The 13739-nt window shown below is 34.5% G+C and overlaps 1 long non-coding RNA gene across 1 annotated transcript; it reads left to right on the top strand.

The window, feature by feature from the left end:
- Positions 1 to 567: 567 nt before the first annotated feature.
- On the top strand, positions 568 to 1849 carry LOC130591671 (uncharacterized). The gene is made up of 2 exons (XR_008969684.1): positions 568 to 925; positions 1580 to 1849. It is a non-coding gene; the product is annotated as an uncharacterized LOC130591671 (long non-coding RNA).
- The last annotated feature ends 11890 nt before the right edge of the window (positions 1850 to 13739 follow it).

Below are 13739 nucleotides of genomic sequence, written 5' to 3' on the forward strand. Positions count from 1 at the left end.
GTAGACAAAACAAAATCAAGAAAAAAGCCCAAAAATCACTCCCAAAATCCAAATCCATCCATCCCTCTCTTCCTCCCCCCACGAAAAATAAACCCCCGTATGATATCTCTCAAATCACCAGATGATGTCCTAACCTTTGCAGATCAAATTGGAATGACATATCTTGGGCCAATGTCGGAACTTCGAGCAAAGATTAAGGATATCCTCCTCAAACAACAGGCAGACTGGTTCACCAATCAAGTCTAAACTTTGCCTCATCTTAATCCCCACCTTTTCTTAATGATTATATTATCTTGGAATGTTAGGGGCTTAGGAGCAAAAATTAAAAGAAGCTTCCACAACAAGAATCCGCGTATTTACCGTCCGATTTTACCGTCCGCGTACAAAACAGACTGTGATTTTGAATTTACCGTCCACTTTTATTCCGCCGCTAATTGCCGTCCGTTTTCATTTAATTACCGTCCGCCTAACTGTACGGACGCAAATTACCGTCCGTTTTACAATTTTACCATCTCACCTGACGGACGGTAGTATTCAATGGTCATACAAAAAATCACGACCCACCTCACTTATCCTTTGGTTCTCTCTTTTTATTTCTTATCACTCCGTCTCTCTCTCATCAGTTCATAATCTCATCTCTCTCTCCTCTCTCCTCTCAAACCTTTCCGTCTTCTCTCTTCTCTCTCCTCACACCTCTCCCACGTTTATCTCTTCTCTCTCCTCACACCTCTCCCAGTTCATACTCCGTCTCTCTCTCATCAGGTCATACAAAAAATTTATTCCTCACCGCCATGAGATCTGGATTTTTTATTCATCACAGACGGTGATTTTTTTTTTTTTTTTGTGTGTTTTCGGTGGGTTTATTATGGGATCTGGGTTTCGGTTGGTGGGTGCTCTCTCTTTCTTTCAGATCTCAAAAAATCAGGTTTTTCTACTCAGATTTAACTAATAAATATGTTTTTTTTTTAGTTTTGATTGTTAATTATGGAGTTTCTTTTCTCGATTTTCTTTGTTTTTTTAATTTCATTTCGCGTTTTATTGTTCTTGGTTTTTTCTGTTTTTCCTAGATCTAAATCCCCTAAGATTTTTTAATTTTTTTTGTTTATCGATTTTTCTTTATTTTTTTGAGTTTTCGGTTTTATGAGATTTTGATTTTGTGTGTTTTTATTTTCGATTTGGTTATTCAATTTTTCAATTTCGCGATTTTGGCTTTTTTGTCTTTGGTTTTTCGGTTTTTGTATCTAGGGTTCGAAATATGAGGAGTTTTACTTATATATTCGAATTTTGATTTATATTTTCAATTTTGCATTTTTCGTTGATTTGGAAATCAATTTTCGTTTTTTTTTTGGGAAATCAGTTTTTCGTGTTTTTTTTTTCGTTTTTTGTTTTTTAGGAATCAATCTGTATAATTTTTTTAATCAATTTAGAACATGCTTTGTTCAGTGACAGCATTATAAGTGGGAATCAATCTTGTAGATTTTCTCACATATTCTTCTGCCAAGTTGATTTTTGCACTGGGCTTATGCTCTTTTGGGTTTATCATGCTTTGGTTTATCATGCTTTGGTTCCGTCTTTTCAGGTTTGTTCACGAGTGTTAGCAAGCGAAGTGATAGCTACTGCACCTTTTACCAGCGGCGGAGCGGTAGCTGAAGCGGCGGTGAGGTTTCTGGTGATGCGGTGGCTGGCGCGGTGGTGCAGTACCTTGGCAGTGGGTTCGACTACTATTAGATTGAAGTTGTATTAGATTTTAGTTACAATGTAATTATATTATTATAGTACTAAATTTTGGTATTTGATTGTAAATATATATATTTATTTTAAATAAAATTCTCATTTGTTTAATTCTCAATTATTCTAACATTGTTCATTTTGAAATAATAATTGAAAGTTAATAAAATGAATTGAATAAAAATAATAAAGTAACATCTTGGGCAAAGTGAAAGGTGGTGAGGTGATAATAAAAGCATCTGAGCAAATCAGCAAAAGCATCTGTAATTGGAATGTCATAATAAAGGTGAGGTGAGGTAATAATAAAGTGTACAGCTTTAGCGTCCGACAACCAGAATTAGCGTCCGATTTTAGTCGGACGCTAATTAGCTTCCGACTAAAATCGGACGCTAATTAGCTTCCGACTAAAATCGGACGCTAATTAGCTTCCGACTCAAAATCGGACGCTAAATCTGGTTGTTCGGACGTTAAATTTTTAGCGTCCGCTTAGCGGACGGTAATTGGACAATTAGCGACCAGGGATTTTGCATCAGCCTTTTAGCGTCCGTCAACGGACGCTAAACTCGTTAGCGTCCGATACCGCGTTTTTAGCGTCCGATTTTGACAGACGGCAAAAAGTGACATTCTTGTTGTGTTCATTCAAAAACTCAACTCCTCAAGAAATCCAAATTTCATATTTCTTCAGGAAACAAAACTTGAGACTATCGATCAAAAAATAATTCGAACATGTTAGAAATTTGATAGTTACAAATGGATCTTTAGTCCTTCAATCTGGAAATAAGGAGGTCTTTTAACAGTATAGGAAATCAATTTCTTCACTATGGAGTCAATGAGAATTGAGAGAAACTGGATAGCAATCAGTGGGGTGATCCCCACAAAGGATTTCAAATGCTTTCTAATCCACATCTACAATCCATATATGCCAATCGGAGCTTCGAAGCGAAGTTTGGAACGCAATTGGGGATTAATGGAATTTGATGAATCTACCTTGCCTAATAATGGGGATTTCAATGAAGTCACCTCAAACTCAGAAAGAGGAAGCCAATTTGCCTCATCATCGGGTATGTCAGATTTCAAAGAATTTATCTGCAAGACTCAGTTGTTGGATATCCCTCATTTGAATGATAATTTCTCTTGGTTATGTCGTAACTCAAAGAGTAGGCTGGACCGTGTTATGCTAAACCCAGAATGGCTATCAATGTACCCAAACCTCACATCCTACTTCTTAAACAGATCAATTGCATATCAACGCCCCCTCCTTGCTTCCTCTGCGTAAAAAAATTGGGAGCCTAAGCCATTCAAATTCTTAAATTGTTGGTTATCACACCCTTCTTGCCTAAAAACAATCAAAGAAGCTTGGGTTTCTTCGGGAAATCTCCAAGTTCCTGAGATATTCAAGTTGATCAAACTCTCCCTGAAAAATAGGATGTTGTTGAATTTGGATGTATTGAATCAAAAATTGCAAATCTTGAGTTTATCATTCAGACCATTGACGATGTTGCAAATAGCTGAAATCTTGAAGAACATGAACTGGTGGAAAGAAGAAATGCCCAAATTGCATTGTGGGATTGGCTTAAAAGAAAGAATCATTGTGGGCTCAAAAATCAAGAGCCCAATGGCTCAAGGAAGGAGACAAAATACTCATTTCTTTCACGCTATTGCGACCATCAGAAAACGAAAAAATTCTATTGAATCAATCATTCAGAATGGCTCGGTTATTGATAAGCCTGGTGAAATTCGAAAAGTGGTTGTTGACTATTTCCAATCAATTATTTCGGAATCCTCCAACAATAGACCAATCTTCAACAACCTAGATTTTAGTTAGTTAAACCAAGATCAAGCCTCATCTCTCATCTCCTCATTCATTGAGCTTGAAATCGACGAGGCGGTTTCATCATGCGCCTCTGGTAAGGCGCTTGGGCCTGACGAATTCAATTTCCTTTATTATTAAAAGTGCATGGGATATTATAAAAACGGATGTCTACAAGATCATAAAGGAATTCTGTTGTTCCTCCCTTCTTCCCCATGGTAGCAACATATCTTTTATTGCCCTAATCCCAAAGAATGAATTCCTTATACAGACCCATAAGTATGATGGGTGGTTTGTATAAAATAATTGCAAAATTGTTGCCAAGAAGACTGCAATCCGTCATTGGATCTCTTATAAGTCTTTTCCAATCATCCTTTGTCAAAAGACGTCAAATCTTGGATGGTGCGATGATTGTATCCGAAATTATTGACTCATGCAAGAAAATAAATTCTCCTGCTACAATCCTCAAACTTGATTTTCATAAAACCTTTGATTCAGTGTCATGGAAAATCCTTGACTGACGCCTCTCTCAACAAAGTATGATGGGTAGTTTGTATAAAATAATAGGTCTTTTTCAACAAAAAAAAAATTATTACGTCTTTCCCAACAAAGTACCTATTTTAATAGGTGTTTCCCAACAAAAAGCTATATATATATATATATATATATATAATATATAATTTATAATATATATATATATATATATATATATATATATTATATATATATATATATATATATATATATATATATCCTACCGTTTAAAGTTACCACTATATTGGATATTCCAAAACATTTTCTTAAGCAAAATCATTCAGGTTAAAACACTATTTTGATCAAACCATAAAGCTATATTTCAAAAAAGTTAACTAGTTTTGTGTAAGAAAAGTACTTCCTTTGTTCCAAATTAAATGCAACAAATGCACTTTTACGTATTCTGAAGTATTATTTTGACCACAATATCTATAATTATATATAAGTAAAAATTATAAAAATTACATTTTATGAAAGTACATCACAAGACAAATCTAATAGGATCTCACGTCATTATGCATAAATCATAAATCTTACTCAAAGTAAAAAGTATGAATAGTAAAAAGGCACACTTGTTACATTTAATTCGAAACAAATGAAGTATATAATCATTGTCATCTTAATGATACTAATATCCAAGAACACCTCAATCAGTATAATATTTTAAGTACTCCTATAAATCAGCTTCTTTTAAGTGTATATGGAAGTTTACAAATTACTCCCTCTGTCCCAATTTAGTTGCTACATGTGCTTTATCACAGTTTACGAGATGCAACTTCGAACACCAATATCTTGATTTACATGTATGAAAAAATTATAAAAATTATATATTTGAAAAATACAAATTGGGACGAATCAAACAAGATCCAACATGACTATGTTTTTTCTTATATATATGGAGTAAAATATAGTCAAAGTTATGACGTGAATAGTGCCTACTGTCAAAATGTAGCAACTAAATTGGGACGGGAGGGAGTAATTATGATATATTTTAGAGTTTTTTTGTCGGAAACAACCTTTTAAAAGTGTCATTTTGTCGCAAAAAAAACCTTATAAATTTTTTTTGACAAACAACCTTTAAATGCGATTTTCTTGTCAGATCAGACCCTTCGACCATTTTCCGGCATTGACTTGATTTTTTCTGGCCAAGACTTGATTTTACGGCGAAGACTTTTTTTTACCCCCTTTCTTCTCTTTTTCCCCCTCCAATTTCTTATTTCAAACCATTATCTTTCCTCTCTTTCACTTCCTTCCCTGACCCCTCATTCTCTCACGCAGCATCTCTCTCTCCTCCACCCTCGCTGAACACTGCCACAGAATACCGCCACTGCTGCTCATCCTCTTTCCTTTTCTTTCAAATTTGTCGCCTTTGTTTTCTGTCTCCATTCTTATTGTTAATGGCAACAAGCTTGGGGCGGCAGTTCAGTTCAATTGCAATCAGTTCAGTTCAATTCGGTTCAGTTCATTTCAGTTGCAATCAGTTCAGTTCAGTTCAATTCAGTTCAGTTCAGTTTATCTCCAACTATCATTTCTTAGTTATAATTTTGATTCATTTCCGTTCAGTTCAGTTCAGTTGCAATAAGTTCAGTTTAGTTCAGTTGCAATCACTTCAATTCAGTTCAGTTCAATTATTTTATGTCGAAGAGAACATGCCCAAACTCCTTCAATATGACTTTAAAGCCGTTGAAGTTTTTAATGTCTTCTAAGTTCTAGATATATGAAGGACTGCCATGGTTTAATTGCTAAACGATACCCTTCTATAGTTGACATTTTTGTCTTTGCAAAGATCTCAAAACCTGTATGCTTTTCTTTTAAATGGACGAGTATTTCACTTGAATTTTTCTTTGGGATTTATACCACATAACCCTTTGTTTTAAGAGTTTTTCTTAAATAACCCCATCTATTGCACCGGCCCCTTCTTGAAGGGACCTCCAAGCTAGCTAAAAAGCGTAATTAAGTTAAAGTTAACAAACTTAATTGGAGATAAATTTTATAATTAGCTGAAGAATCCTACAAAACTACACCTTGCATCTTACAATTTCATTCAAATATTTTATTTCTATAAACATGTGTTACGGATATAAAATTTTCAAAAATATATCAAAGGGAAGAAGAAAATATGATGCATAGATGAAAATTTCAAAAGGAAAGGGGGTGCTAAGGGTATTTATATAGGGCTATTTACTTCGGTCTTCAAAATAGTTAACTTTAATTACGTTTTACAAGTTTAGGGTTATCTTATGAAGAGGTGTAAATGTTTGTAAGGTTATTTTTTGAAAAAAAAAAGAAACTAAATATAGGGTTGTCCACTTGTCTGGTACTCCCTCTATTGGGCGTTTGGTTAGGGGGTTATAGGAAAGGGAAATGGAATTAGTTGATTCCATTCCCTTAAAACTTGTTCGGATTGGGAGTTTTCTTTCCTCTTTTTTTCCCTCCATTACCCCAAATCCCTCTAATTTGATTCCCCACTACCCCCTCCACTTAGAAATGGGGGAATGGAAAACCCTTGACCATCACCTTTGACCACCCAACCCTATCAACAACCACCGTACCTCCAGTCCTCCACCACCCCTCTTCTGTCACCCCACCCCACCGCACCCACCTACACCACCGCTCTAACCACAACCACCACCACAACAACCACCAAACCACCTCCAACACCCACAAAACCACCGGCACCAAAGCCCACCTACCCCCTAAACCAGACCACCAAATTAGCCTAGAGCCCACCGCCTAGTCGCCCACCCCAAGTTGCTCGAAAACCACCTAGCCCCTCCCCAAAAACCACCCGCAACCCATAAAAAACCACCCATAACCTCGCAAAACCAACCCCATCCCACCAGAAACCCACCCAGACCGCCGATTTCCCACCCTAGCCCATCGACAACGCACCCCAACCCCCCGACAACCAACCCAGACCCATGAAAAATAACCTAGTATAGGTTTCACCCCCGACCACACCAATTGTAGATTTCGTTGCCGGAGAGAGAGGGGAAGGCGATGTAGAGATTAGCCGGTGAAAAGGAGTGAGTGCTGGAGAAGAGAGTTGTTACCAGAAGAAGAAGAGAGGGGAGGGGTTTTTTTAAACCCTTTCCCTTGTTTTTACTTCCAAACATGTCTTTTAATTGGGGAGTTTTTGATTCTTTTCCCCTCCTAACCCATACTTGATTCCTTTTCCTTTCCATTCTTCTAACCAAACACCCCTTAGTGTAATTACGAACAAGTACAATAAATCTTTTTTGACATCAGAAGTACAATAATTTTACGCCATGAAACATCACGATTATTTGCGACTACCCAACTTTAGTCCAAACTCCAAAAGCAAGCAAATCAACAAATGCCAGAGTACGTAGGACGATTAGCGTATTTGATTAGAAGTAATAATTTTCATAAGATAGCGCTGTTTCAAGTTTTAACAGCATCATGCGTGTTTTAACGTGCAGTAGTCATATCCCAACTCACGTTAAGCTCTAGGTCGCCAAGCAATTAGAAATTCCACCAATTCTTAAATATTATTCCAAGTAATATCAAACTAAGCAACTACTCCTTTTTTTTTTTTTTTTTAGGGGAACTACCCCTATATAACAATTGAAATTAAGTGTTTTGTTCTGCCATCGTAATTGAATTTAAATCTTTTGTCCCACATTTTGTGTATTATTTATGTATTAATTTATATTGGTTGATTAGAAAATATTTTAGAATATTTAAATATAAAGTCATGGACCATAGTAATAACAACAACCAACAAGATACAATGGCATGTATAGAGGTTGTACACCAAAAGTGTATCACATTTTGAACGTATTGTATCTATTTTTGAAGTTGTCAATTTTTAAGCTTAGGAGTTCTATATCTTCAAAAAGACCAAAATGTTTTGCACCAAGTAAAAAAAGTCTTCTATTTTAATAATGATAATAAAGAGATTATAGAACTTGATCTACAATAACAATAACAATAATTGATAGGTGTGTCGTGCACCTAAAATAATAATTAACCTAATTAATCGTCCTAATATGTAATAGGGAAGTCAGGGTCGATCCTGCAAAGAAAAAGTTATTTAATAATTAGCTCTTAAATAATGATAAACTAAAAAAGATCAAGATTTATATAAAATAAGATAATAAAAGAAATCTAATGAATAAAAGCTATATAGGTAAGAATCTCCACTAGTATGTAACAATACAATAATAATCATGATTCCTACCCCATATCAAACTAGATTAAATGTTCATGAGGAGCAATATAGCGTACAAAGACCATAAACTTTTTTGAGTAACTATGGCTTCCTTAAACAAGCACTCATACCTATTCTCATATATTTATGCATAGCAAGAAAGAGACATTAAGCATAGCATCACAATTAAGTTTCTAGCAATCCTTCTACTTATTCCCGTAGAGAAATTTATGCTCTTAATTGAAATATTCAAATCCATCAAAATCCAACTCTCATCGTGATTAAGACAAAGGAATCATAACAATACTAGTTATCCTTAATCTAGTATCGAAATATGCACAATTAATTAAGTAAGAACAATAAAACAATTAATTTGAGAATTTAACGAAATAATCAAGGATTAATTCATACTAGGGCTCAACTTAACCATAGATTAAAGAATTACTCAAGCATAAATGAAATAAATAAACAAACTACAGAAGAATGATTAAACTTCATAATAGGAAAAGAAAGAGAAAATAAGAATAAAATAAATACTTGTATTATTGGAAGAAAGGAAGAGTCTCGGAGAACAATGGAGATATACAAGTTTATATCTCTAACTTCTCTCTCTAAAAACCCTAAGCATAAACTAATAAATTATGATAGTAATGTCCAAGTTGCTAACAATAAGGCTTAGACCGACGACATAAGTTAGGTCGCACGATCCAGCAGCTTCATGCAGGGTCGTGCACGGTCTATTGAAATCTCGCTCGGTCGCGCGGGTAAGACATAAACTTTGGCTCCTTTTCTCTACAAAGTTGCACGGTCCAGCAAAAATATGTTCGGTCTCGCAGCTCATCGCTCAGTCAAGCAAAAATGTGCTTGATCCCGCAGAAACACAGTTCTTCAAAAGTAATCATTTTTTCAATTCCAAGGAGCCTGAACTCGTTTTCTCTTCTCCAGGTTCCGCTATCTAAACCTTCTATGAACCATTTTGGCCTTCCTTAGTCAAAACCTGAAAATCACTCTAAGAGCCAAAAGTATATCCATATAGCATAATGGTTCAAACACGACTCAAATCATGATCAAACTAACCTAAAACTCTCTAATCAAGTTGTTAGATCACAATGCATAAATATCTTGTTATCATGTAGTGTTAGTGCATTTTAGTTTCATTTGATCATGATTTGAGTAGTTTCCTTCATGTAGTATGATTGGTATGTGGTAATGTGAATAACTTCATTGTTATCATGTAGTATGCAGATTGGAATGTGGTTATGTGAATAACCCTCTATTTTGTCAGGATGTAGTGTTTTTTTTAACTTGAAACAATAAAAGATTATTATTAAGATAGAGCGGACATGTAATAATAATGATATGATTGTTTGCTTATATCTCTATTATATAAGGGAAGGGGGGAGCAATGGTGTCCTCTTTTGAAACGCCTATTTTGCCCCCCTTCCCTTTCTAAATTACAAAAGCAATGTCAAAATCAAAATCGGCACTCAAAGAAAACTATCGAAAATTAATTTACAACACTCACTCACAAATCACTTAAAAGAAGAAACTTTACAAATCACTCATACAATTAAGAAAATCACGTTATAAAAATCATGCAAATTAAATCACTCAAATAATCAGGAAGATTTATTAAAACTAATTAAAATTAACATAAAAACTAAAACTACTAACCTAGAACGTCAATATATACAAAAACATTTACAAAAATTTACTTACAAATCACTATTCTCAAGAATCATTCACAATTAATGGTGGGCCATGATGAAAAAATAGAGGTGTATTTGTAGTGAAATCAGTTAGAAGTTAAACAAGAAAAAAAATTATTTACTTTTTTTTATAGTGTTTCCTATATATAATAAAACTTTTACATATATTTGGACCTATCTTTTTCTATCATATACTAACGATTAATTATTAAGGTATCATTTAAGAATTAAAGTACAACATATCGATCTCTATTATATAAGGGAAGGGGGGGGGGGCTATGGTATCCCCGAATGAAGAGACTATTTTACTCCCTTCCCATTCTAAATTACAAATTTACTTACAAATCAAAGGGGGCATCAAACAAAAATACAAAAAATATAATTATAACAATCACTCACAAGCTACAACCTATGAAAGACATGAAATCAAAGTGTCCACTTTCTTTACAATTTATGAATTATTGTACTTAATTCAAAAATCAACTAAAAAATTACAATATTAAAAATCATAAATAAATTCAATAAAATTTCTATTTTGTTCATAGAATTTAACTTTCGAAAGTAAAAATAATAAAAAATAATAATGGTGATAGACTTAGGTGACAGAAACTAAACCAATCAAAATTTGCAACGAACTAAAAACAATTATACTTCGTATGTCCAATGTTCAAATTTCGACTCTTATGCCGAAGAAAACCGAGTTTCGAAAAAAATTCAAGCACGCATCGCGTGCAAAAAATTCTAGTTATTTCATAACTCAACTGCCCACTTTCTTCTAAAGGATCTCTTGGACCACTCACCTGGTATACCGAGAAATAATAAACCTCTTTTTGTTAAATGTTTACAAATATCAAGTAGGGGCAAAATTGTCAATGTATATTGAAAAAAGTTGTCAGTCAAATAAAAAAGTGATCTCGAGAATTGGACACTGTCAGTTAAACAAAAAAGTGATATCGAAAATTCCGATGCTAATATACAGTGTTCATGCTACTACAACTAGTATTCGTGTAACTATAACTAGTGTTTATGCAACTAAAAATAGTGTTTGTGTATAAACAAATAGTATTCGTGTTTTTTTTTTTACATATCTAAATAAGAGATAGAGAAGAGTAAAATAAAAATATGATGAAATAATATCAACATGGATGTTTATTTGTAGAGAATAAAAATATATGAATATTGGTATATTTTTTATTTTTTAACAAAATATATTTTTTGAGATATACAAGTTTAAAAATTATAAAAAGTAATTTGTTTTGGACAAACAATATCATGACTTGTGTGCTACTTAATGCTGCCACATAGATGTTAGATATTTGGCAAATATCTAGCAAAAAGAGGTTTATCATCCCTCCTGGTATACCTTTTGTTGCTCTAATTTTTTTTATTAAGAAATTAAGTTAGCCCAAGGGCTAACCCCTACAAGGCTACTAGCCTGTAGGAAACACCAACACATTGGCTGGTAAGGCATGCATATCATGCTAAGGAAATACCTCAACATAATGTTGGGGTTAAGGATCGAACTCCTGACCTCAGGGGTTAAAGGGAAGCGCTCTACCCACTCGAACTAACTCCTATCCTTATATGTTGCTCTATATAATAAGAAAAGGCATCTAAGTACTTTAACATGTTGTATATGGCACTTGATTTCCTTAATAAGGGTAGAAAATTGTTGGAGCATAGAGGTTGATGGTACTAGCTCCTATGTTTAATGTTTAATGTTTTTTTCTAGACTCAAGAAGCTCATAGGGATACTAAAAGAGCTCAATAGATAAGAAGCATATAGTGGTACTCCTATTCAATTGCTTAGCTTGATGGTCAAAATAAGTTACACCTCAACCATGGGAACCCTAAACTAGCTTGCATAGGTTTCTAGTCCACATTCGCGGCTAAACTTGGGTTCCCCTTTCATCGGAATGTGGCGGTTTATAGTTAAGCCACATTTGTTTTGCTAATGACCTCCTTTGATTTTGTAAAAGAGATGTCTCCTAATTAATTGTGTCTTTTACTACTAAGATCTTTTTTTCCTTTCTCACTTGGTTTTGGTAATGAAGCCCATGTTAGTAGGTTTGCTTATATGCTGTGAATGTGGAGTCTACTGCTCTTACCAGAATGCTTATTGGCCTAACTAAATTTTGTTTAGGTAAACTTCCTTTCAAGTAACTAACTAAGAGGTAGGGATGGCAATATCCAGTGGATATCGAGTAACCCGCTTCATCCTGTTTAAATAAAAGGATGAAAAACCGTAATAAACGGATGAAGATCGGGTGACAGGTGAACCGGGTGACGGATCTGGGTAGGATGCGGGTGACCATTTCTCACCCATCACCCGATCCACCACCCTGTTAAGCACACGACCCATTATCCATCCGTTTAATTTTTTCTGTTCAAACTCGTATTGTTTAAGTATTATTGTCGACACTTTATTATTGTGAAGACGACTTCCTAAAACTTGTATGGTGCGACGTCACCTTTTCTTTATGCTAAAAAAATTGACATATTTATTTATGATTTCGGAAAGTGTATGTGGAAATCGGGTATATTATTTTTTTAATAGTTATAATCTAAATTTGATATTTAGATTTTTCACCCGTTAATCACCCGATTGTGATGGATGGATGGATTTCGGGTGATGAGTAAAGCGGGTGACTGATGGATGGATGAGAGTCAATCTAACCGGGTGATGCATGCGGGTGATGGCTTGTATGGGAATGAACTTGTATGGTGCGACGTCACCTTTTCTTTATGCTAAAAACATCGATATATTTATTTATGATTTCGGAAAGTGTATGTGGAAATCGGGTACATTATTTTTTTAATACTTATAATCTAAATTATATATTTAGATTTTTCACCCGTTAATCACCCGACCAACCCGAATCACCCGGTTGTGATGGATGGATGAATTTCGGGTGATGAGTAAAGCGGGTGACGGATGGATGGATGAGAGTCAATCTAACCGGGTGATGGCTTGTATGGGAATGAAAATTCAAGGGAATGAAAATTCATTACCACTCATTACCACCTACAAGGTGGTATTGGATGGGAATGAAAATTCAAGAAGGAAAGTGGACACTTTAGGAAAAGTAGCATTACCATGGGAATGAAAAATGATATTTTTCACAAATTTACACACAAATTCATTCCCATTACCACCATTTATGACCAACTACCAAACGGGCCATTAGTATTAGAAAATCTTGCCTCCAAAGCTTACTAATTCTTCAATTTCTCATATCATATCCCAAATCTCAGTCAACTAACAATGCCCAAAAATCACACTATATGCCCACAGGGTAAGAAAGTCTCAAAATATACTGTTTGATATCTTATATAAGGGTATTTTGTGTAATGTTTAGAAAGTTTAGGGGTATAACGTGAAAATTTCAAAAAGGTCAGATACAACATAAAATTTCGTAAAATACAATGATACTACTAGAAAACCCAACAATTTATCTCTCTATGCACAAGTTATAGGCAAGTATCTATATTTTTTGTAGTGTTCCTTTGGTAGCATGGGAGTTGGTATGTAGGCTAAACCATGTGATTGGTTAGGAATTCATGATTTTATGGATTGGAATACAAGTTTTGTACCTATAGCCTATATATGTTAAAAGCAGGTGACTAATAAGGAATTTTTTCCTTGAATAATGCTAAAAAGGGGATTAATTCCCAAAATGTGCTAGAAAATTTTTTATTTCCCTGCGTACCGTCCACGTAGGACGGCACGCGAAAAAAAAATTTTTTTTTGTTTTAACGGAGGTAAACCGCTACTCGGAGTAGC

This window comes from Beta vulgaris, chromosome 5 (genome assembly GCF_026745355.1).
Source record: "Beta vulgaris subsp. vulgaris cultivar EL10 chromosome 5, EL10.2, whole genome shotgun sequence".
Classification (NCBI taxonomy): Eukaryota; Viridiplantae; Streptophyta; class Magnoliopsida; order Caryophyllales; family Amaranthaceae; genus Beta; species Beta vulgaris.